Source organism: Leptopilina boulardi, unplaced genomic scaffold (assembly GCF_019393585.1).
Source record: "Leptopilina boulardi isolate dan_hultmark-lab unplaced genomic scaffold, ZJU_Lbou_2.1 LbouV2_48, whole genome shotgun sequence".
Classification (NCBI taxonomy): Eukaryota; Metazoa; Arthropoda; class Insecta; order Hymenoptera; family Figitidae; genus Leptopilina; species Leptopilina boulardi.
In genome coordinates, this window is record NW_026137992.1 from 673,341 (window position 1) to 698,116 (window position 24,776).

The following is a 24,776-nucleotide window of genomic DNA, read 5'->3' on the forward strand; positions in this document are numbered from 1 at the left end:
AATATTTTTTCATTTTTAAAACATTGCAAAGAGTTTTGCATCATGATTATAGATTGCGGAAGAAATTGAATGATTTGACTAGTTCTCCATCAAGGATTCAAGCATCAGATATACATATAGATATATAATGCAGTGCATTGAAGGTCGCGGAACTGCTGGACTGGAAAATACTGATGCAGGCGATAATGGATCTAGTTTTCATGACGCGATATAAAATAAAATTATTGCAAAATGTCGCGATATATAATTTTTCATTGGATGATATGTAAATGAAATTGGAAGGATACACAAGTTTCCTGTTTAAAAATCATTTTATTTAAGAATAGTTCCCATAATAATCTCCATAATGATTTAAAAATGATTAAACTAAAAAAAGTAGTATATCATGTAAATTATATTAATATCGAAACTAAATCGTTTTTAAACGGATGTTATTAATATTAAAAAAAAAATCCTTCCTAGCAGTTATTTAACATTCTCTACATTATCACCTAAAGATATATATTTTACTTTTTTTCTTTTTGTCAAGTACATGTTGCAATTACCTAATTAACATTATTCGCAACTTATTTTAACGCATAATTCAACTAAAAATTGATTAATGCAATAATCAATCATGTTTTTTAAAATAATTTAAAATCATTAATCATGAATTTAAAGGAAAATTCAAAATTCTTTTCGAGAAAAAAGTATCTGGATAAATCTTTCACACATATATGTTTCCCAGCATTCCACAAGTGACAAGCACACATAATAAGAAAAGAAATATAAAAACTGCCATTATCGTTGGCTTAAATAATACGTGTATTAATGTAAGAAGTCGTTTAGATTTCAGAAAATACTTCGATTATGTAACTTTAAACCAATTCCATGCAATAAAATACTTGATTATTAATAATCACGGGAATTTCTAGTAGATTTGTTCAAAACCGGTTTTCATGCTTATATGTGACGTAAGTGAATATAGTGTGTAACACAATTTTCTATACTGAGACAATGACCGGTGCGTGACTCGGTCAAATAAAACATAATAATGAGCAAAATGTAAACAGTAATTGACGTATGTAAATGAGAATTTGAATAGTGATTCTAAAAAAAGGAACTGAATTTTCGTATACTGACAAATGATTTTCATATCTCGAATATTTTGAGATGCAAAAATTTTGCCAGGGCCCAGATTGGGGTCGGATCAGGCTGCTCTGTTAGGGAATGAAACGCCACGCCTGATGTGGCCCTGATTAAGAAATCCACATTTTCTGATCGCCCTGATTTGTCCCTGATTAGATGTGGCGTTTCATTCTCTATTAGGGCTCTGATAGGGCAATTTCTACAAGGGTAATTAATAAGTTTTTTTCTGATCAGCTTGTCATATAATAATGCTTAAATACAAAAAGGCGGAAATAGAGTTTCACCAGCCGAGGAAAGGTTTCAAATCGTTTTATGAGGGTAGTTTTAAAACAACTTTACGGGGGCCGCTTGGTATTTTGAAATAAATTTGCATCAGTTTTACTGCCCCTAATATACATAACTACTAGTGTTTGGCACTGATATTCAGTCGGCAGTCACTAGCGGTGTGTGTGGCGGGATTTTGTAATACGCCGCCTTCCGGGAAAGAAAAGATATACGGGGATGCGATGCATTTACGGCCTCCTTGGATACCGCCCTGGAAATCTTTATGAACTTTTCACAGAGATCCGACTTCTTATCTCAAAAAAAAAAAAACGGAAGCTTGTCTATTTCACTCTCATCTCCTAAAACATCTTTTACTGATTTATCTTCAAATTTTATAATAAAAAAATGTTACATCAACATATTTTTTTTTGTCGACAAAAAATTAATTGGAAAAATTCCTTAGAGCAGTGTGTATTTGACTGGAGACTATATGTATTTGGCGAGAGATGTCGAGAGTCTTTATTAAAGGTTCTCTCAATAATTCATGGACTATATGTACGGTTTACATAGCCGAACTCACCGGGCACATAAACAGACGACGTCCCTTGCAGAAGGGCAGGCAGAGTGCACGCATTGCAGTTGTCAGCTTTAGTCAACGTGTAATTTACTATAGTCAAGCTTTGCCTGATGCAGATGTAGGGAACGCGGCTCATATCCAATAGCACAGAAACACTAGGGGATAATACTGATACTGGTATATACTAGGGTGCAAATGCCAAAGCTCGCATTGTAGACGATCCACTCGAATATCAGTAACCGCATTACAATCAAGATCAAAAAAAAAGTCCTTCTCTAAATTATATACTCCAAAATGATTTAACTGCAACAGAATATTTTTCTCAAGTATTTTCTTTCGAAAGTTATAATTTTTATAATAATACAATAGAAAGGGCAAAAGTTTAATTACCCTTTAACTGTTGTGCGACCTCGATCAAATTGTAAGACACAAACAAATGGTGACTCAACGTTTATTGGAAAAGTGATTCATTTTTTTTTTTTTTAGAAGAAACCGATATTTAAATTGTGCTTGGGAGTATTTATTTATATAATTTATTTTGACATAATTTACTTAATACCAAAGTGAAAGCACAATGGTGAACATGACAGCCTAAGTGGTATACAACTATTTCCCAGCCATTTAGTTGGTCTACTCGCGATATAATGCCACGTCTGCAAACTGACTATTGCAGGTTATGCCATTTGAAATGTCACGTCCACAATCACTCTAATAATGATTTACAGTCAGGAGTTTATAAATTATATATATATAGAGAGAAACCCGTAATTTCGTATCGTTCTTGAACCAAATTTCAATTTAAAAATTTTAAAACAATTCCTTATTTTGAATTCTTTATAGAAAATATTTCGAGGGCAATTTAAAATTGTATATTTCAAATAAATTTTGTCATTTCATGCTCTAATAAATTTGAGAAATATCAAAAGAGATCTATAAGATGTGTGCGTTTAGATCGCAAACTAATATCGTGGTATTAGAGAATATATATATATATTATGCGACGTAGGCACGAGCCCACAATTCGAGCGTGTTCATAGGCATGAAAGCGATCTCGAAGGAAACTGATAGCCGGTTATATCTCGGCGAATGAGCCACACCTACCAATGATCTCCTTATATTCACTGGCAAACACGTATATATATATATATACACACTCACGCAATGCAACTGTTTATGTTACGTGCGAGAACCCTCCCAAGCGTAACTAACCATTACCAACGTTTAAAGGGACTTTGAGAAGTTAACGATATTTCGCAAAGTGAGATATGACAGTAAAGGCTGTACACACATATATGTATAAGCAAACACTGCAAATTATTGCGACCCCGGAACAAGGCAGATCAAGGAAATCCACTCTTTCGTGTGAAAATTTAATTAACATTTCAATATGGTAGCTTTTTATCATTGCCGCCGCGACAGAATTCTTTTTTTTCGTAATAATTTTTATTTTTTAATTTAAAAAAAAGTAATCGTGAAGGACGAAAAGGTTGTTTTTGGGGTTTACTGGCTCAGGACCGAAAGTCTCATAATTTTGCTTTGACGTCCGTTCATCGTACACTCGAATGGTTGACATGGAAAATTTCCATAGCAACTGTTTCCCTAGTAACTGTTTCCATGTCAAACGTTTCCAAGGCAACTGTTTTCATAAAACCGTTTCCATAACAACCGTTACTATAGTAACTGGTACTATGGTACCAGTTACAATGGTACCAGTTACTTTAGTACCATTTAGTTACTATGGTACCAGTTACTTTAGTACCATTTAGTTACTATGGTACCAGTTACTATGGTACCAGTTACTTTAGTACCATTTAGTTACTATGGTACCAGTTAGTGTGGTACCAGTTGCTATGGTACCAGTTACTTTAGTACCTTTTACTTACTTTGGTACCAGTTACTATGGTTCCAGTTACTATGGTACTAGTTACTTTGGTACTAGTTACTATGGTACCAGTTACTTTGGTACTAGATACTATGGTACTAGTTACTTTAGTACCATTTAGTTACTATGGTACCAGTTACTTTAGTACCATTTAGTTACTATGGTACCAGTTACTTTAGTACCATTTAGTTACTATGGTACCAGTTACTATGGTACCAGTTACTTTAGTACCATTTAGTTACTATGGTACCAGTTACTATGGTACCAGTTACTTTAGTACCATTTAGTTACTATGGTACCAGTTAGTGTGGTACCAGTTGCTATGGTACCAGTTACTTTAGTACCTTTTACTTACTTTGGTACCAGTTACTATGGTTCCAGTTACTATGGTACTAGTTACTTTGGTACTAGTTACTATGGTACCAGTTACTTTGGTACTAGTTACTATGGTACCAGTTACTTTGGTACTAGTTACTTTAGTACCATTTAGTTACTATGGTACCAGTTACTTTAGTACCATTTAGTTACTATGGTACCAGTTAGTGTGGTACCAGTTGCTATGGTACCAGTTACTTTAGTACCTTTTACTTACTTTGGTACCAGTTACTATGGTTCCAGTTACTATGGTACTAGTTACTTTGGTACTAGTTACTATGGTACCAGTTACTTTGGTACTAGTTACTATGGTACCAGTTACTTTGGTACTAGTTACTATGGTACTAGTTACTTTAGTACCATTTAGTTACTATGGTACTAGTTACTATGGTACCAGTTACTTTAGTACCATTTAGTTACTATGGTACCAGTTACTACGGTACCAGTTACTATGGTACTAGTTACTATGGTACTAGTTACTATGATACCAGTCACTTTAGTACCATTTACTTACTATGGTACTAGTTACTAGAGCAACCGTTACCATGGCGACTATAGGAACCGTTACCGGTTCTTATACTGTTCGTTCGGTTCGTTACCGTTCCATGGTAGTAAACATTATCTTGGGAAGCCAGTAAACCCTGCAATGGAGGCAAAATTCCTTTTCCCAAATGACTTAAGTAACTTTTAAAGACTTACTTAAACAATAATAATAATTATCATGAACTTGAAATGTAGTTTAATGAAAGCACTGTTAAAATACTACCATTGAGGATTGTTGGTTTCAATGGTAGTTATAATAGTGGCAGAGTGAGAGAGATAGATAAAGAGGGGTATGTGCAATCAGCACGATGATAACCAGCATTACCACGTCAACTCATCCCATCCATTTTCTATCTCCGCGATGTAATCCTCTGGGATTCTATTTATGACGAGGACTGGCGTGTAATATGACGCCATGACGCATTCCCGTTATTCATTTCAAAATACTCTAACCTACTCGATAATCAAGAATAGAGTCACGAATTTTCAGTTAAATATCTACAAAGTAACCTACCTCATTATTTATGTAGTACATATAATAATTAAACATTATTTTTCACTTCAATTAAATTGTCTGCTATCGATAAAAAAATTATTTAATCTGAAATTAAATAAAATTTTGTATTTGTTTTTACATTAGTGAAAAAAAGTTTTGTTTTCTCATATAATTTCAGTTACACGTACTATAAAGAATACAAGTAATTTACTTCATTAATCCAAAAAAAATATTATCAGCAACAAGTGATAAAAATCATTAAATTCCAAATATAACTTTTCGCATGGAAAGGGAAAGAAACAATTTGTTCCAATGTTTGGCCTGAGCCTGAGAATATGTGAGCTTTATTTTACTGCCAAGTCTGGAAACTTGCCCAGGCAAATGAAATGGCAGCTGATATTATAATTAATTCGCGTGAGTCTTGTACGTTCAAGTAAATGATAAATTTTATATGCAAAATCTATTCAATTTTTGTTTTGAAAAAAAAAAATTCTTTCTAATCTGTTAATATAATTTAAAATAGATACAAAACTATTATATTAAAATTATTAAAAAATTTGTAATAAATTATTTTAAATATAATAGCCAATTTTTTTAAAATGATTTAAAGAAACTTGATGAGTGATTATATATATTTATAAGGATTTATATGCATAGTTGATATGAGATAAAATTAGATACATGGATATCGAGATTTTTTAAAATGTTAAATTTTGACAGTAATTAGCATCAGCACACGTTAAATATGGTCGTTATAGCTGGTCTCAACAGTCGATATATTCATAAATCAATGATAAATTAATTATTCCCATCATACTCTGACATATTACGAATCAATTTTATATTTATAAACTCTTTCTCATTTTACCAATTTCTTCATGACGATGGAATTATTGGTAAAAATGACATTTTAAATTTCAATATTAAAAATTAAGTGTTTTTTTAATTCAATATATTTTTAAGTTTTCTTTGCAATATGCAATATTCAATAAAATTAAAAATTAAAATTTGCAAAAAAATGTCATAAAATATATCTTATATATATAGATATCGATTATACTGTGACTCGATTCCATTTGTTTACTGTATTTCAAAGGCGACAGTCCACAAGTTAGTTAAGCTTCGATACAAATTTTTTTTTTTCTTGATACTGCATTACACAGAAAGCGCATTCTCTCAAGATAGGGGATAACCTTCTTGTTATGCATGGAATTCGAATTTTATTGCAATCCTTCCCTTTATCCCACATAGGCGATACAATTTTACTCCTTGATCAGGATGGGCTCACAGTTTACTTACGATAAAGACAAGCTTTTGTAACAAATCACTAGATTGCCACTGAGCCCAGTTTACTATTTTACTCTATACTATTGTATATATATAGTTATTAAATTTTATTTAAATAAATTATAACCGTTAAAGCAAATTTATTTGATTTTTAGTCTATGTTAAAAGTGATAAAAGATATAAATTTTGTGTAATTTCATTTATTTGTTAATTGTTTTTGTTTAAAGGTTTTATCATTATTTTAGTTATTTATGATTTTTATATTATTTATAATTTATTTATTCATAACATTTTGGTTCTTTATAATATTATTCTTTCTAAATTGAAAATGTTAGAATAATTTTATGCAGATCGGACTAACGTTGTTTTTTTTTCTCACATGATTACCATCCCTGCAGAAATTTTGCCAGGGCACAGATCGGGGCCGGATTAGGTCGCCCTATTAGGAAATAAAACACCGCGCCTGATGGGGCCCTGATTAGGAAATACACATTTTCTGGACGCCCTGATATGGCACTAATCAGATGTGGCGTTTCATTTCCTACCAGGGCCCTAGTAAGGAATGAAACGCCACACCTAATCAGGGACAGATTAGGGCGGCCAGAGAATGTAGATTTCCTAATCAGGGCCCCATCAGGCGCGGCGTTTCATTCCCTAATAGGGCGACCTGGTCCGGCCCCGATTTGGGCCATGGTATTATAAATTACACATGTATATATTATAATTAGTTGTAGAAAATAATATAATATGTAATATAATTAATTTATTAATCCAATCTAATAATAATTATTTTAATTTTCATGTCAAATAAGTGAGAGGCTGTAAAATATACTAAAAAAAAATTTTTTATTCCTATAATACTAGAATTAATAAATGTAATATGACTTATGTTAAAGGAATGAAGTTGGATGGACTTGATTAATTGCAAGGAGTGCAATAATTTTTTTGATGGAAGTGACAATATTATTCTGTTTCAGGGTGTGACGGGCGACCGGCTGGCCGGGGACGCCGCACACCTCCTTCATCTCTTCTTCTTCTTCTTGTGGTTATACTTTATGTGGTACGTCACATTCCCCTAATAGGTGTCTCTCAAGGTGTCGTCCTTCTTATGTTCCCTTTTTTAATTTTCAATTATCTTTGAAGCTGTTTCTCGAATCGCACATTAATATATTCAAAATTCTTATCTATTTTTATTCAAATTGTTAAAACAAAAATAAATCTATAATAAAATTGCAAAATTAAATTTTCTTCTATTATTCTATTTAAAAAAAAAAAGCTATTTGCATGATTCGAGAAGATCTTTAAAAATTATTTTTTAATCCTGAGTGTTGTCAGTCGTTCGAGATTATTACACCAAACGTGATTCGAGGGATGCTTTGTTCCTGCCTCGAAAAAAAATGTTTAGTCAAAGTAGTCAAAAATCTTATATATAAAAAAGTAATAATATAAACAATAATTAATATAAGTATACAAATTATTTTTTGAAAAAATATTTAATTCAAAATATTAAACAGAGTGATAATTAATAAAGATTTTAAAAATTATTTAAAGACTAGTTTAAAAAGCCTTCTGAAAATTGAATCTTTTTTTTTATTTATTGAATGAGATTTTTTTTTTAATTTTCAATTTTAAGAGAAAAATATATAACGTTTGTTGTATTTTGAAATTAAATAATATTGATTACAATCATTGAATTTAGCGAACAAAGCAGAGAGAAATATGGACTGCTGCATCGGCGTTTTAAGCATTCCTCGAGTTCACGTACGTACCCATCAATATTACAATTATTAGTATATATATTTATATGTACATGTTTTACATATAGTATCTTCTGTATTCTCACTATAAATATATATATATGTACATTATTCGATTGTGTCTTCACTGTTCACTGATTGTGAGTTCCGTTACAATGTGACTTGTGGTTGGTATAGTTCGTTGGTTTATCGGTGTTCGATGTTGGCTGCTGTTGTTGGTTGTTAGGTGTTTTAGTGGTCACGCTGTGTTGGTGCCCCTACTGTCGACAAAATTCCTAGCACCCGCACACTATTTTCCTTGTTAAATCAGAAACTTGATGCTTAAAGTAAACAAGTAATGATTTATCCTAAAAAAAAATCCTGCAAAATTTTTTTGAAAAAAAATAAATTTATTTTGTCATTTTTTTATTTTAAAATTAAATTAAATTTTAATAAATCAATATGCAATATCAAATGCTTCATTTAAAAAATTGTTTTTGCCATAACTATATTTGAGGGAAATAATATTTTTTCCAAATTTTTTTTTTTTTACTTCACTCCTATTCAATATTTTGTCGGCAATAAATTTTTTTCTCTTTATAAAAAGTTTTACATATTAAACTCGTTTTGAAATTTTATTGACCTACTGGAAGTTTGTTTTCTCTAATGGGCTTTAAAGTAATAAACAACAGTCCCAGCAATAAAATCTGTTCTCTAAACTATTGACATTCTGTTAAAATCGACCTCGTGACCGAGTTGTGAAAAATCTTGAAAAAAAAAAACTGCCGGACAAATAATGCACGAGGAAAATTCATATATAGGCAAAATGAAATTGACAATTTTTTAAATTTATTGAAAAAAAAAAATTATAAAATTTTGTTTTTACACGAAATAATTGTTCTAAATGAAGTAATTTATTTTTTAAAAAATTGCAATCAATAAAGTTTTTAGAAAAGAGTTTAATCTCTTGATAAAGTAAATTAGAAAAGCAGGATATGCATAATTTGGGAAAATTTAATTAATATATCTATAAAACGTTTGTGAATAAAAAAAAAATTGCACAGAAAGCACGTTTTTAAAAATTGCATGTTTCGCAATAGCAAAAAAAAATTACAATAAATTTTTTTTTTTACAAAAAATTTTCTCTCTGAATCATGAAAATCAATTTTCATTATCATCGTCATTCAGTGAGGAACAAGGTAAACATTTTTTTGTAATATTTGAAAATTGAATCAAAGTTTTCTAATCAGGAAAATTTTAATTAAATGTGACAACCATAAAAAATGGATATCCGGAATTTATATATGTATATATAGTTGTCCCAACTATTTTTTTCATAAAATAATCATATATGATGAATAATAATCATTTAATCTTTTTTCACACTATTCAATTTATAACGTAACTCCTAGTTATTTACTTAAATATATATAAATATAAATTTATCACTTTGTGCAATCTTGTCTTTTGTCCTCTATTCATGTCCTGCGTTGGACTGTTATCATACTGTAAAATCCTATTCTTAATTAATTACGAAAAATAATTATCGAAATTAAAGATGATATCGGAAGTTTATTTATTGCAATGTTATTACTCGCAGTCTCGGCACATAGTTTAATCTTGTTCACACTTTTCTAATGAACGATCACATTTTTTCTTCTATTAATATTTTTTTAATTATTTTAATGGATTTGTAATATTTCACGAATCATTATTAACTAATCTATACTACTTCACGTAAATTTTAGAGTAGATTAATTTTTATTTATTACATTTTTAATAATTTCATAGTTATAAATTATAGATTATATGTATGTTGGATAATTTTATATAATATTAGTTGAAACTAATTAACTACCTCAATAATTACTGGAAGCACTCAAAACTAATGTACACAATATAATAATAATTTTCATTGTTTGATTTCGTGGAAAAAGTTTTGATTACATAAGTATTTTCCATCTATTTGATCAGTTATTTCTAAATTGAAGTGTATCCATTCTAATATCAAGGACTCCTGCCAATTTTATTGAACAAGTTATTTGCAGTTTCATATATTTATATATCTCACGTCAATCTATTTCGACAAATTTGCTAATTAATATCTAATATTGCTCAATATTATGAACTAATTTCGAAATTTTCTGTATATAAATATAAACAAAACATAATTTCTAAACTGAACTAGTTTACAATTTATTAATAAATAATTTTCGATCAATATTTCTTCAAAATCGTCAAAAATTCTAACAATATTAAAAATAAATAGAAAAACAAAGAACTAAATGAGATTTTCATTTGTCTGCTTAATAACAAAATTGGATTGTCGCAATTTCATAGAGTCAAAGATGTAAACTCGATTACAAAGGACAGAATGATTGAATTGTCGACAATATTGACATGCGACGCAATGCAGTCAGAGAGAGAGATTTCAAAAATAAAATAATAATAATGTAACTTTGTAAATATGACGAAGGCTCGAGACGTGCAAAGGGGAGAACTGAAATCAAATCGGTTAATTTCGTACTCGTTATGCCCGATATAGTGACTGCTGTGCCGACTTCTTCCCTCCTCCACCTTTTCTCTCATAGGTGCGACTGTTCGTCCTTTTGCGACAGAGTTTCTCGATATTAAAGCCGCAATGGAATTGCGACTCTCGGCTATCTAGTTCCGAGTTCCAATAATTATGTGCCAATTAAATTTAACGACTGTCCATTATTCCGGTCTGCGAGCCTATAACCCGTTGCACCAACCAGCGCGTTCCCAACAATGAAATCGAAATCCAATTATTTTTTAATATCACACACATACACACACACCCACATACACATACTCATACCAAAAATTCCGAGTAGGTTGGAAAAAATTAGCAAGAAAGTTTCTCGGTGAGACTTTATAAATATATTCACTTCGACTGGAGAAATTTACTTATTAATATGACTGATGGTTCAATATTTGTAATTTTAAAAAATTTATTTTTATAATTACAAGCAAGAAAAAAATCGGCCACCATAGTAACTGGTACCATAGTAACTAAATGGTACTAAAGTAACTGGTACCATTGTAACTAAGTGGTCCTAAAGTAACTGGTACCATAGTAACTGGTACCATAGTAACTGGTTCCATAGTAACTGGTTCCATAGTAACTGGTTCCATAGTAACTGGTTCCATAGTAACTGGTTCCATAGTAACTGGTTCCATAGTAACTGGTTCCATAGTAACTGGTTCCATAGTAACTGGTTCCATAGTAACTGGTTCCATAGTAACTGGTTCCATAGTAACTGGTTCCATAGTAACTGGTTCCATAGTAACTGGTTCCATAGTAACTGGTTCCATAGTAACTGGTTCCATAGTAACTGGTTCCATAGTAACTGGTTCCATAGTAACTGGTTCCATAGTAACTGGTTCCATAGTAACTGGTTCCATAGTAACTGCACTGAGAGACCTTTTGCACCGCATCAGAACTACGTGTGTGACTGCAGCGCCACTATAGGTTTTGGTGCGCTGCATTCTAAATTTTGTATCGTGACTGCCCAAAAATGAAAATGAACCTTTCGGCCGTCAATTTTTTGGACAGCTACGCTCCAAAAATTGTACGGCTGCAGACCAAAAACGTAGTTTCATAGCTGACCGCTAGAATGCTCCGCAACCGTCTGTCGAAAGTCTGTTACGGTGCAAAAGGTCTCTCAGTGTGGTTCCATAGTAACTGGTTCCATAGTAACTGGTTCCATAGTAACTGGTTCCATAGTAACTGGTTCCATAGTAACTGGTTCCATAGTAACTGGTTCCATAGTAACTGGTTCCATAGTAACTGGTTCCATAGTAACTGGTTCCATAGTAACTGGTTCCATAGTAACTGGTTCCATAGTAACTGGTACCATAGTAACTGGTACCATAGTTACTGGTACCATAGTTACTGGTTCCATAGTAACTGGTTCCATAGTTACTGGTACTATAGTAACTGTTGCCATAGCAACTAGTACCACACTAACTAGTACTATAGTAACTGGTACCGCACTAACTGGTATCATAGTAACTAAATGGAACTAAAAGTAACTAGTACCACACTAACTGGTACCATAGTAATTAAATGATACTAAAGTAACTGGTACCATAGTAACTGTTACCATAGTAATTGGTACCTTAGTAACTAAATAGTATCATAGAAACTGGTACCATAGTAACTAGTACCATTGTAACTAAATGGTACTAAAGTAGCTGGAACCATAGTAACTAAATGATACCAAAGTAACTGGTACCGTAGTAACTAAATAGTACTAATGTAACGTACCATAGTAACTAAATGGTACTAAAGTAACTAGTACCATTGTAACTAGTACCATAGTAACTGGTAAAATAGTAACTGGTACCATAGTAACTAAATGGTACTAAAGTAACTGGTACCATAGTTACTTTACCAGAGTAATTGGTACATTAGTAACTAAATAGTATCATAGGAACTGGTACCATAGTTACTGGTAGCATACTTACTAGTACCGTAGTAACTAGTAACATAGTAACTAAATAGTACTAATGTAACTGGTACCATAGTAACTAAATGGTACTAAAGTAACTGGTACTATTGTAACTGGTACCATAGTAAATGGTACAATAGTAACTGGTACGATAGTAACTAAATGGTACTAAAGTAACTGGTATCATAGTAACGAAATAGTACTAATGTAACTGGTATCATAGTAACTAAATGGTACTAAAGTAACTGGTACTATTGTAACTGGTACCATAGTAAATGGTACAATAGTAACTGATACCATAGTAACTGGTACGATAGTAACTTAATGGTACTAAAGTAACTGGTACCATAGTAACTAAATGGTACTAAAGTAACTCGTACCATTGTAACTAAGTGGTCCTAAAGTAACTGGTATCATAGTAACTGATACCATAGTAACGGGTACCATATTTACTGGTACCATAGTTACTGGTACCATAGTTACTGGTACCATAGTTACTGGTACCATAGTTACTGGTACTATAGTAACTGTTGCCATGGTAACGGTTGCTATAGTAATGGTTTCTATAGTAACCGTTGCTATGTAACCATTGTTATGGAAACAGTTGCCAGTTAGTTAATTGAAGTTAATTAGTTAATTGAATAACAAAACAGAATTCCCTTTTCTCTAATTATTTAAACATAAAAAAGAAATAAAATTGCTAATTAGATGTTATCTTGTTTCTTTATCACCATATAGTGTAAATCCAAGACAATTAATGAAGCCAAACTTGGCGCTGGTTTAGAAAGATTCACTTTTCACAAAGCGCGACAGTTGTGTGAAAGTATCAAGTGCATCGTGGTCACATCAGCAATTCGGCTTTGAGCCAAGGGAAAGCTTCCATAATGTTTTAATTTAGCATGCGCCTTTTTAGGTCAAAATCGTATCTCGGTGAAAGACCGTTGGCTGGAGTCCCATATATATATACATGTATATATAGAGAGAGAGATTGTGTTGAGGGGGTGTGAGGGGGTAAAAAAAGGAAGGAAAAAGATAAAATTATTCTCGTCCACGCGTGCTGTGTTCAGGCTCGTCGCAAACAAATAAATTATATAGAATTACAGTGCTATAACGAAGAGAAAAAAAAATAATAGAAGTATAGTACTGAATATTTTAATGTTCATTCGAGCGTAATGTTGACCGAGTGGAGGGAAAAAGTGGTTAGTTTAGATGCGATACAAATATTGGGCATATCCGTGTAACCCAGTATTGAAAACTTGAAATCAAAAGGGTGAGGGCGGAGTAGTTTTGAGTTTTATTACGAAACGCATTATACACCACCAACGAGGCAAACCGTCTGGTATTTTTTGGCAAGTGATCTCTTTGAAAGTCCACTTTTTAGAATAGCCCCCAAAGAATGTACTCATCGAAACTTTATAAAAGAGAGTTCATAAAGTGAAATTCAGACAAGTCGAATAAATATATAAATTCAAGATCATCGTTTCTTTTATTATTTACTTAAAACGATTTTATAATTTATCAAATGTATAGAGAAAAATGGAAAAAAAAATTCTATTCTGTTTCAAGATACAATTTACAACAATTTACAACAATTGACCAATACTGGTCAGAATATGCTAATATACTAATATTATATTATTACTATGGTACCAGTATTATACTACAATTTACCAATTTACAATTATGAAATTAATAAATAATAAAAATAATTTTAGTTTTAAAAAATATTTTTTCACTTTTGTTTTAATTATTAAATTAAGTGAATTAAAGTTCCGAGTGTCGTGTTTTTATTGATTCCTTTTTGAATTTCAATGCACTAAATATTTTGATGACCCAGTTTTTGTCGGTGTTTATTTTCATTTTGCGCGGAATATTGTAGCTTTGACATGTGAAAGGAGGACAATCCCTGATGGAAATAAGTTGGATAGGCGTCTATCCGTAGACAAAATAGCAGGCTTGAGTGGGAGTGTGGCTGCTCGACAGAAATTCAATAACCAATGAATTCCAGAAATACATCGACCTTGCTGTAAGGCACACTAGAGTGCCGCCGCTCCTATTCAATTTGAGTCTGCATCCCAGGACGAATTTCCCTTACATATACATATATATATATATATATATATATATATATACAAACCCATTGCCCGGAATTTGATTTACGAATAAAATATTCATCTTACCAAAAATTTCGTTAGAGTTTAAAAGTTTGGAAAGACGTCACTGCTTTCCGGAAGTCAAGCAGAAGGAATATCAGAGTCGGAATTATCGACATATAGTTTATATAAGATTTAAAAGAATAAGATTTAAAAAGAAAAGCAAATTTTGTAAAAAGAAATTTTTTATATATTCAATTGGTATTTTAATAATTTATTATGTTTTATCGTTTATCCTACCCTAACAGCATCCGGATATTCAGGATATCCTACGGAAGTCCTAGGGATATCTTTTGGTTCTTGGAAACTAGGTTATCTTTAGAATTCCTCCAGGACGTTCAAGGACATTTTATTAGGGATATATCCTAATTTCCCTGGACCAAATGATATCCTCAGGATGTTGGTAAGATATCCTGAATTATCCGTTGTTGTGATGGTACACTGAACTACTTTTAACAAATCTTGTCTCTACATTAAACTTATTTAATCCTACTTTAATTCTATATTTAGCTGACCAGAGTTAGGTACACTAAATATCAAATTTTCAAATATTAAAATAGAACAACTCCTTTCTTTTAAAGGATAAACTTTTTAAATATAAGATAATATATATATATCCTAAAAGAGGAAAAAGAAGTAATGGGATAGGAAAAGAGAAGGGATTACAAGATTTAAGAAAGGAGAATTTAAAGAGAATACAGAAAAGAAGTTTATAAAATTCTAAAAAGAGAAAAGATTTTAAAATCGACTACAGAAAGTATAATTTAAAAATAAATAAAATTTTTAAATAAAAAATAGGTCTAAAAAAGAGTTTATAAATAGTCGAAAATTGCAAAGTTTTGCATTCACTGATTCAAAATTCTCAAAAGTACAATTGGATCAAAGCTTTTTCTGCATATAAAACTTTTTCATTAAAAAGTGTTAAATACATTTTAAAAGCAAAAGGAAATTACGAGACAGTCTAGAGGTCAGAAGTTCGGTTATGACCGATATTCGCACTGGGCAGAAGGATAAAGAGAAAGAGAAAGAGAGAGAGAGAGAAAGAGAGAGAACAAGAGGGAAGATAGTCTCCCCCGGTTGGGGCGTGTTTGATAACGAGTTCTCCTGCCAACCCCCTAGGCGATATTGTATATATGAACGCATTTGCGCATATTTGTCTGTATTGTTGTATCGGTGTGCAAAGCGAGGGATCTGCCCCCATTGTGGAGCACTTCTATACTTTCACCAACATTAAGCCCTCCGAGAAATACATTCGGCCTCCCGGCGCGATTTCAGCGCGAAACAAGCGGGTTAGAAGTGGGGAGAGGGGGGGGGACGAGGGTTTTGGTCCGGAGGGAAAGATGTGTATACTGAGATACTTAGCGCAAGCCGTTACTTCGTGGTACAGTCCAGCCAGCAAGTTCTCCAATTGTAAATTCTGCAAGTCCGAACTTTGAAAGCGAATTTCTTGTGTGCGCGGTGGCTCCTTACGGTTCTCCAGAGACTCGACACGTTTGCGCGAAAACTTTTAATCTTGTTGCGATAGTTACCTGCGCTCTAATTTCGTGCTGCAAATGTTAAGTATTGTGATAACGATAATTTGCAAAACTGAAAGAAATCGTTATATTAACTATACAAACTATATATATATATGTATATTCAGAATATTAATTACATTTTATCATTACCTCCTGCGGAATCCTTATATTAAACATTCTAGTATTGTAAAATTATTCCCTTACCATTAAATTTAATTATAATTGAGCTGAAATTCTTGAATTAAATGTAAATATTTTTTTGTAACATTTACAATATTAATTACATTACTATTGAATTTCATCATTACTGCTGCGGAGGTATAATTATTGTAATTGTATTCGCAAGTAAATATATGCTTAATGCAATAATAATTGTACAATTATTTTGTAATTTAGGAAATTATTCTATTTGTATTTGAAAAAAAAAACAGGGAAAAAACGATTTACGTAGAATAGGGAAAGGTTTCACTAGAATAGCAATATTTTTAATTAATAAAAATTTTCAGTTCAGAATTTTATGTGAGGAGCAGAAAAATTTAATATAACCATTTATATAGTTTTGTCTACAAAGAAATTGTCTTTTAATACTGATTACAAAAATTATTATAATTAGGAAAACTTTAAACTTCCGTCTAACTAAAGTTGTCTTTTACTACTAATACCGAAATTCCAAAGTCTGACTGCGTTTAATTTTTACTACTGAAATTAAAATAAGAGGAGAATTTAAAAAATGTGTTGTCTGAATTAAACTGAATTTTACTATAAACTCTCTAAATTTAAATTAGTGAGAATTCGTTTATTAATTTATATAAGTAGAAATGTTGACTAATTTTTAGTAAAATTTGATTTAGTAACAATTTTTTAACTAAAGTCTTACTAAAAAATGACTTTTGACTAATTCAACTGCGCCAATTCGTTCAATAAAAGGAATTGGTAACAATTTTTAATAATTCTCAGTCAAAAGTGACTAACTGATAGTAGAAAACTACTAATTCATTTAGTGAGGCTACTGTTTTAATTAATAAACTTTAATACATGACTTAGTAGTTTTCTACTATCAGTTATTAGTTTCTACTACTAGTTAATAGTTTCTAGTATCAATTAATAGTTTTCTACTATCAGGTAGAAGTTTTCTACTATCAGTTAGTAGTTGTTACTATTAGTTAATAGTTTCTACTATCAATTAGTAGTTTTTTACTATCAGTTAGTAGTTTCTACTATTAGTTAATGGTTTCTACTATCAATTAATAATTTTCTACTATCAGGTAGTAATTTCTACTATTAGTTAATAGTTTCTACTATCAATTAATAGTTTTCTATTATCAGGTAGTAGTTTTCTACTTTCAGTTAGTAGTTGCTACTATTAGTTAATAGTTTCTACTATCAATTAGTAGTTTTCTACTATCAGATATTAGTTTCTACTATCAATTAATAGTTTTCTATTATCAAGTAGTAGTTTTCTACTATCAGTTAGTAGTTTCTACTATTAGTTAATAATTTCTACTATCAGTTAGTAGTTGCTACTATCAATTAATAGTTTTTTACTATCAGGTAGTACTTTTCTACTATCAGTTAGTAGTTTCAACTATTAGTTAATAGTTTCTACTATCAGTTAGTAGTTGCTACTATCAATTAATAGTTTTTTACTATCAGGTAGTACTTTTCTACTATCAGTTAGTAGTTTTAACTATTAGTTAATAGTTTCTACTATCAATTATTAGTTTTCTACTATCAGGTAGTAGTTTTCTACTATCAGGTAGTAGTTCTCTACTATTAGTTAATAGTTTCTACTATCAATTAGTCATTTTTGACTAAAAATTAGTAATTTCTACAATATAAAACGTAAGAACCAAATATATCTTAATCAATTTAATCTTGTGCAATATAATATAATTGAAGAAAATATAAATATAGATGACCCACTGAGTTGAATATTTGTAAAATATTTATAATAACACACACTGTTTCACAGGAATAAAAATTCGATATGAAACATATTGGAAGGAAATATTGTTCAACAGAATGTTCCACTTTCGCGTTCGAAATGAAAAGAAGGAAAAAAAAAAAATGTTTCACTGAAATCTTTGTCGGAAGTCACCAAACGACGTAGAAAACTTGTTTTCTGAAAATTATAGTAGGTCAGGGGGACTTAGTTCTATTTGCAGAACAGTTTTGAATTTTACTCAAAGTAATCCCTCGAGTATATACACTCCGTAGGAAAGTTTGCTCGCGCGGACGCCCCAGAGAGAATTTATTTGCAAAATGCCTTCCGCTACTGTTGCAACGCGTCGGGACGTGTCCGAAAAGTTCACAAATGGCAATGTTGAAAGTGTTATATGTCACTTGTGTATAAATGTACACACAGTATACCTTTTATGGTGTTAGTTCTCAGATGGGCAATATGTTCAATACGGAAACGTTAGCTACCCCTCTATTGGTTCTCTCTCTCTCCCTCTCTCTTTCTCTCTCTCTCTCTCTCTCTCTCTCTCTCTCTCTCTCTCTCTCTCTCTCGGTATTCCATTTATTCCAGTATACATAATACATCGTCTTCGTGGAAGTTTAATAGGTCCGAACTCCTGTCAAGTGTCTATTCTTATTTTTGCGCTCGATTTAACCCGATCGTGCGGCAAAAAAACTTTTTCTCTCTTTCTATATCTATATATTGTACAACGAAACTTTTTTCGCGCTATTCTTCTCATATCTGTCATTAATCTGCCTTCTAACGATAGGAATAGTCGAGAGAGAAGAAATTGTAACGCAACTCCTCTTTTCTTTTAATAGTATCTTTTGCTATCGTTTTCTCTCTCTCTCTCTCCTCTCCCTTCCTTCCATGAGGCTTCAACTTTTTCTTATAATTTACGAGACGGCTCGACTTCCGCGATTCTTCCAAAATAACGAGATAAGTTCACTGCTGAAGGGATGATCCTCTTCTTCTAACTTGTGTGAGCCAATAGTATAGACAGTTGGAGTTTTCACGACGGGGGTATAAAACACTACTGCCTACTTTTTTTTTCCAATATTTTCGGCTTCGAAACTTAGATTCTATCCTTAAGCTTTTTAACTTTCAACAAAAGGAGATACACTCTTTTGAAATATTGTGTCGTAAATCTTAGTTTTTGAATTTTTCTGATACAAACATAAAACAATTCTTTAGTTTATATAATGTACGACACTTTATTTAGACTGTCATACCTTTTTGGTTATTTTTATCCAGAACTGAATTTTTGACAAAAAAAAAAGAGAAAACTGTAAAATAGTTTAGTAAAACGAATCAATTTTGTGAATATATAATAGTTTGTCTCAACAATAGCTGAATATTTTCAACAATTTAGAAAATTTGAATATTGACAATATTTGAAATAATCAAAATTTCTGTTAAATCATATTCAAAAGATGAGTAATTTCAATTTTTAATGCCTCTGAATTCAAAATAAGTGATAAATATTACATATTTTAAAAGAGGTGCAAAAATTTGTTTATGATAAATCTTTTATAAATATAATTTTATTTAACTGTTTTATCATATATATTTTTTCCCGTAGTTTATATGCGAAATGATACGTTAAATTTAACATGAAGAATATAACGATTACATTTTCCGGACTGCATTTGCAATTTCAAATCCTTTTTTGCATACGTAGATGAATGAAAAGCATTTTATCAAATATTAAAAATTTGTTTTCTTTTGTCATTCGAAGGCTCTTCATTCTTAGTTTATCCGCAAAATGTATTATGAATTCGAGTTGTACTCATATGAATATGAATGTGAAAGCACAAAATTCCCAGCGGAATTCCCAGTTTCCGGATATATGTATATATATAAAATATATACGTATCTGTATGAAGAGTCGATAATGCATGCCATGGAATATAATCTCGTCTAACTCAACGATACGCGAATATAACCCAGACGCTTTCGATGAAATCACACAGTTCATATTCTCTACATTGTATTGAAACGAATGACACTTTCGTAATCACTTCATACATTGACAACATATAGTCCAGTTCGATGATTTAAATCTTCACTCAAAAAATAATGGCTGGAAATAAATATATTTTCAAAAATATGCCACTTAGAAAATTAATTATTTTGAAAAGATAATAATTAAATTATAAAATTTAATTTTAATTGATAGAATATAAAAATTTTCGAAGATTAGTGATTGATTAAAAGTAAGGCATTTATAATTCGATAACCGATACATCACGTGGAATAAAGCTAAACAACAATACCTCGACCCGCACGCAAGAACAATGAAAACAGCTAGCTATATATATATATATATATACACATGCCCTGATGAATTCAGTGACTGATGAATTCACCTAGCGCGAATAACGTGAAAACGAATTCCGTTCGCAGAGTGACATCCATCGAATGTCATTTTCATCAAAAACCCAGCTATAGAGCGTTGGTGACGCGAATGCAGAGTGCGCGCGCGAGAGAGAGAGAGAGAAAGCTTTGGTGTAAAATAAACTTCACTGCATGATCGTTCCACTGAAACGAAATTATCTTGTCGCTGAGAAGCAAACGGTATTTTTTATTTGTCCGATCAAGCGAATTTCCCATTCACGCAATAGTTGGTGAATTGCGCGTTTTTGTTATTTTGTATCGTGTTTTATTTATTTTTCTTTTTTTTCAAAACGAAAACCAATATATAAAAACAGTGAAAATCTGTCAATAAATTGATATATATATATATATATATATATCAATAATCATGTATTTTTAATGTTAACAGATAGGGGCGATTTTCCAAAAAAGAGCATATTTTCATATATATGTATTGTATTTTTTGTTTTTATTTTGTACAAATTTCGGGTATCATATTGAGGGTAGTTGCTATGGTAATGGTTGTCATGGAAACGGTTTTTATAGTAGCTATGATAACGGTTTGCATAGTAACGGTTGCCATAGTAACTCGTATCATAGTAACTAGTACCATAGTAACTAGTATCATAGTAACTGGTACCATAGTAACTGGTACCATAGTAACTAGTACCATAGTAACTAGTACCATAGTAACTAGTACCATAGTAACTAGTACCATAGTAACTGGTACCATAGTAACTGGTAAAATAGTAACTAAATGGTACTAAAGTAACTGGTACCATAGTTACTAAATGGTACTAATGTAACTGGTACCATAGCAACTAAATGGTACTAAAGTAACTGGTACCATCGTAACTAGTACCATAGTAACTGGTACCATTGTAACTGGTACCATAGTAACTGGTACTATAGTCACTAGTACCATAGTAACTGGTACCATAGTAACTAGTACCATAGTAACTAAATAGTACTAATGTAACTGGTACCATTGTAACTGATACCATAGTAACTAGTACCATAGTAACTGGTACCATAGTAATTAAATGGTACTAATGTAACTGGTACCATTGTAACTGATACCATAGTAACTAGTACCACATTAACTGGTACCATAGTAACTAAATGGTACTAATGTAACTGGTACCATAGTAACTAAATGGTACTAAAGTAACTGGTACCTTAGTAACTAAATGGTACTAAAGTAACTGGTACCATAATAACTAAATGGTACTAAAGTAACTGGTACCATAGTAAGTGGTACCATAGTAACTAAATGGTACTAAAGTAACTGGTACCATAGTAACTGGTATCATAGAAACTAAATGGTACTAATGTAACTGGTACCATAGTAATTTTTCCCATAGTAACTGGTACCATAGTAACTGGTACCATAGTAACTGGTACCATAGTAACTAGTGCCATAGTAACTAAATGGTACTAATGTAACTGGTACCATAGTAACTGGGACCATAGTAATTAAATGGTACTAAAGTAACTGGTACCATAGTAACTGGTATCATAGAAACTAAATGGTACTAATGTAACTGGTACCATAGTAACTGGGACCATAGTAATTAAATGGTACTAAAGTAACTGGTACCATAGTAACTAAATGGTACCAAAGTAACTGGTACCATAGTAACTGGTAGTAACTGGTAGTAATGGTTGCTATAGTAACAGTTTCTATGGAAACAGTTGGTATGAATAAATCTGCAATGCAAACGGTTGCTATGGAAACGGTTGCTCTGCTAATTGTCACTATGGTAACCATATGAGTGTACGACGGACAGACGGACGCCAAAGCGAAATTATAAAGCTTTCGGGCCTGAGCCACGATACCCTAAAAAATCTTCAATTAAGAAATATAGTATCAAAAATATATAAAATAAAATATGTAAAAATCTTTCTCTCTCTCTCTCTCTAGAGAAAGTATATAGTGAATAATTTTCATATACAAAAGGGTAAAATAAACGTTAAGCTACATATTTTAAGGAATTGTAAAAAATCGATTTCGTGTTCAAGCCAGCTGGTCATAAAAGTCGTGATAAAAATGAGAATAACGATACTGAAAGTAGTAACGTCTTTGAATAATGAGACACGGTTATGCTCGTATCCTGCAGCAACAGTTTCAAGAACGACTTCGATACCAAAAGTATTAAAGGTTCTGGTCGTATGTTTTTTTGAGAATGAGGAGGGTCGTGAGCTAGAATGCAGAGCACGGTGTAGAATGGAGTGAGAGAGAGAGAGAGAGAAAAAAAGAGAGAGAGAGAGAGAGAGAGAGAATTTTCGGGATACAGAAGTAGATTGGTGAGGATCGGCCATGTTTAAGCGGAATGAATCTCGTAGCCGCACGTGGCTTGGCCACGATCCACGCTATCCCGACCACTCCTCGCGTTTTGCAAGCTTTTTATGTTGGGAATTTAAATTAGATACAACCACTCTCTGAAAACTCGCCGCGCCTACCGAATAGATACTTCCTTATTTCACAGCACTTTATTTTGCAACACCATCCCCTTGCGTTCACACCGAGTAAATGCCAAGAAGCCGACGGAAAATTTAAAATAAAATTTTACCCTCCTACTGTACATGGCATAATAATTTTCCTTTAAAAATATTCACCGCCCTTCACGCAGATACGTGTAGTGTTTTTCAATTTTTCTTTCTTTTTTTTTTTTTCTTTTTATTTGGTTAAACAATAACTTCTTTATTTTCATATAGTTACTTGAATTATAATATTTTTCACTCACTTTTTCCTTCGTTTTCTTTACTTTATTTTTGCTTTTCGTTTTTTTTTTATCAGGGTAATTTAAAATTTTGTTTTTAATTTATGAAAATTAATTAAAAATTAAATCCTTGGGGAAATAAAGTGAGAAATTAATTTAATATTTTTTATATGAGAGTAAAAAAAGTTTATTATTATTTAAGAAGAATAATAATTTTATTATATCAACATTTCTTTCCCTTAGTATATTTTCTATACTAGTAGAAATGTTCTGTTTTAGTCAGACAAATAGATTTCGAATTTATTTAACGATTGTATCAGTGGTTAGAAGAGTAATATCATTTTCTGACTTCTTGTGACTTTTGATATCAGTAGATAAAGTCAGTTTTAGTCAGACAGAAATATTATCAGTAGTAATAACCATTTTTAGTCAGACAAAATTCTGCTATTTTTATTTTTAACATACGTTTCATTAGAAGGAAAAAAATTGTCAATGGGAAAAAATAAGGGACAGGTGTTTTTTTTTAGAAAAGTCTCATCGTTATGTCGCCAACGAAGTAATTCAGTGGCAGGATACTAAAAGCAAACGTCTTCGATATTGTGAAAGCGAGACGAGTCGAATTAAAGATGGTAAGAAATGCGAATCTTGAAGGGGGGATGGAAGGAGTGCTGGATCTAGGCGTGCCAAAATGTGATTGCGGCAAGGTTGCGTCACACAGCCGGGATATCTTTGAAGGTTCGTCGTATGAGAGGACGAAGTAGAATTTCTGCTCCTTTCGAAAGCATCGTTAGAGGATTTTGGCACAAGGCCAATCGACTAGCTACAGTGTGTATATATATATATATGTATATATGTGTTCTACCCTTCGGTCTATGTCTGGCTTGGTATGGTCCTTGCTATGGTGGAGGATATTCTCGTTTCTTGTTTGCACCTATCCCTTCTCCTTCTCTCTTCTAGCAGGTCATTCCACCCATCCTACACAGCAAACATCAATATAACCCACCAATATATCGGGATATGAACGGGATGCTGTGTACAGTTCAATTATGTATCTTCACTTCGACTTAATGTGGCAGAAAGAAAGTCGATCCTTATATACCCAAACCCATCTCTTATTTTCAAAACCTCGAAATTGCATGCCTTGATGAAGGAATCTTTGTTCAATGATATGCCGGCGAAATTATTCCTAAAATTGTCTTTTGTATCATGTTGAAATTGTTTTGGAAATTTTCAATTTTAATCAAAAAGCACAGTAATTTGGAAAATAATATCAAAATTGATTAA

The 24,776-nt window shown here is 31.7% G+C and overlaps 1 protein-coding gene across 18 annotated transcripts in view; it reads left to right on the forward strand.

Annotated features, from left to right (window-relative positions):
- Positions 1-24,776, forward strand: part of LOC127289609 (CUGBP Elav-like family member 4) — a 596,519-nt gene that overhangs the window by 163,736 nt on the left and 408,007 nt on the right. For 6 of the 18 annotated variants that reach the window (XM_051317658.1, XM_051317654.1, XM_051317643.1 and 3 more), the window contains one exon: positions 7,530-7,612. The exons of the other annotated variants lie outside the window; for them this stretch is intronic. The gene's annotated coding sequence lies outside the window, so the exon portion shown is untranslated. The remainder of the gene's footprint in view (positions 1-7,529; positions 7,613-24,776) is intronic. 18 annotated transcript variants of the gene reach the window in all.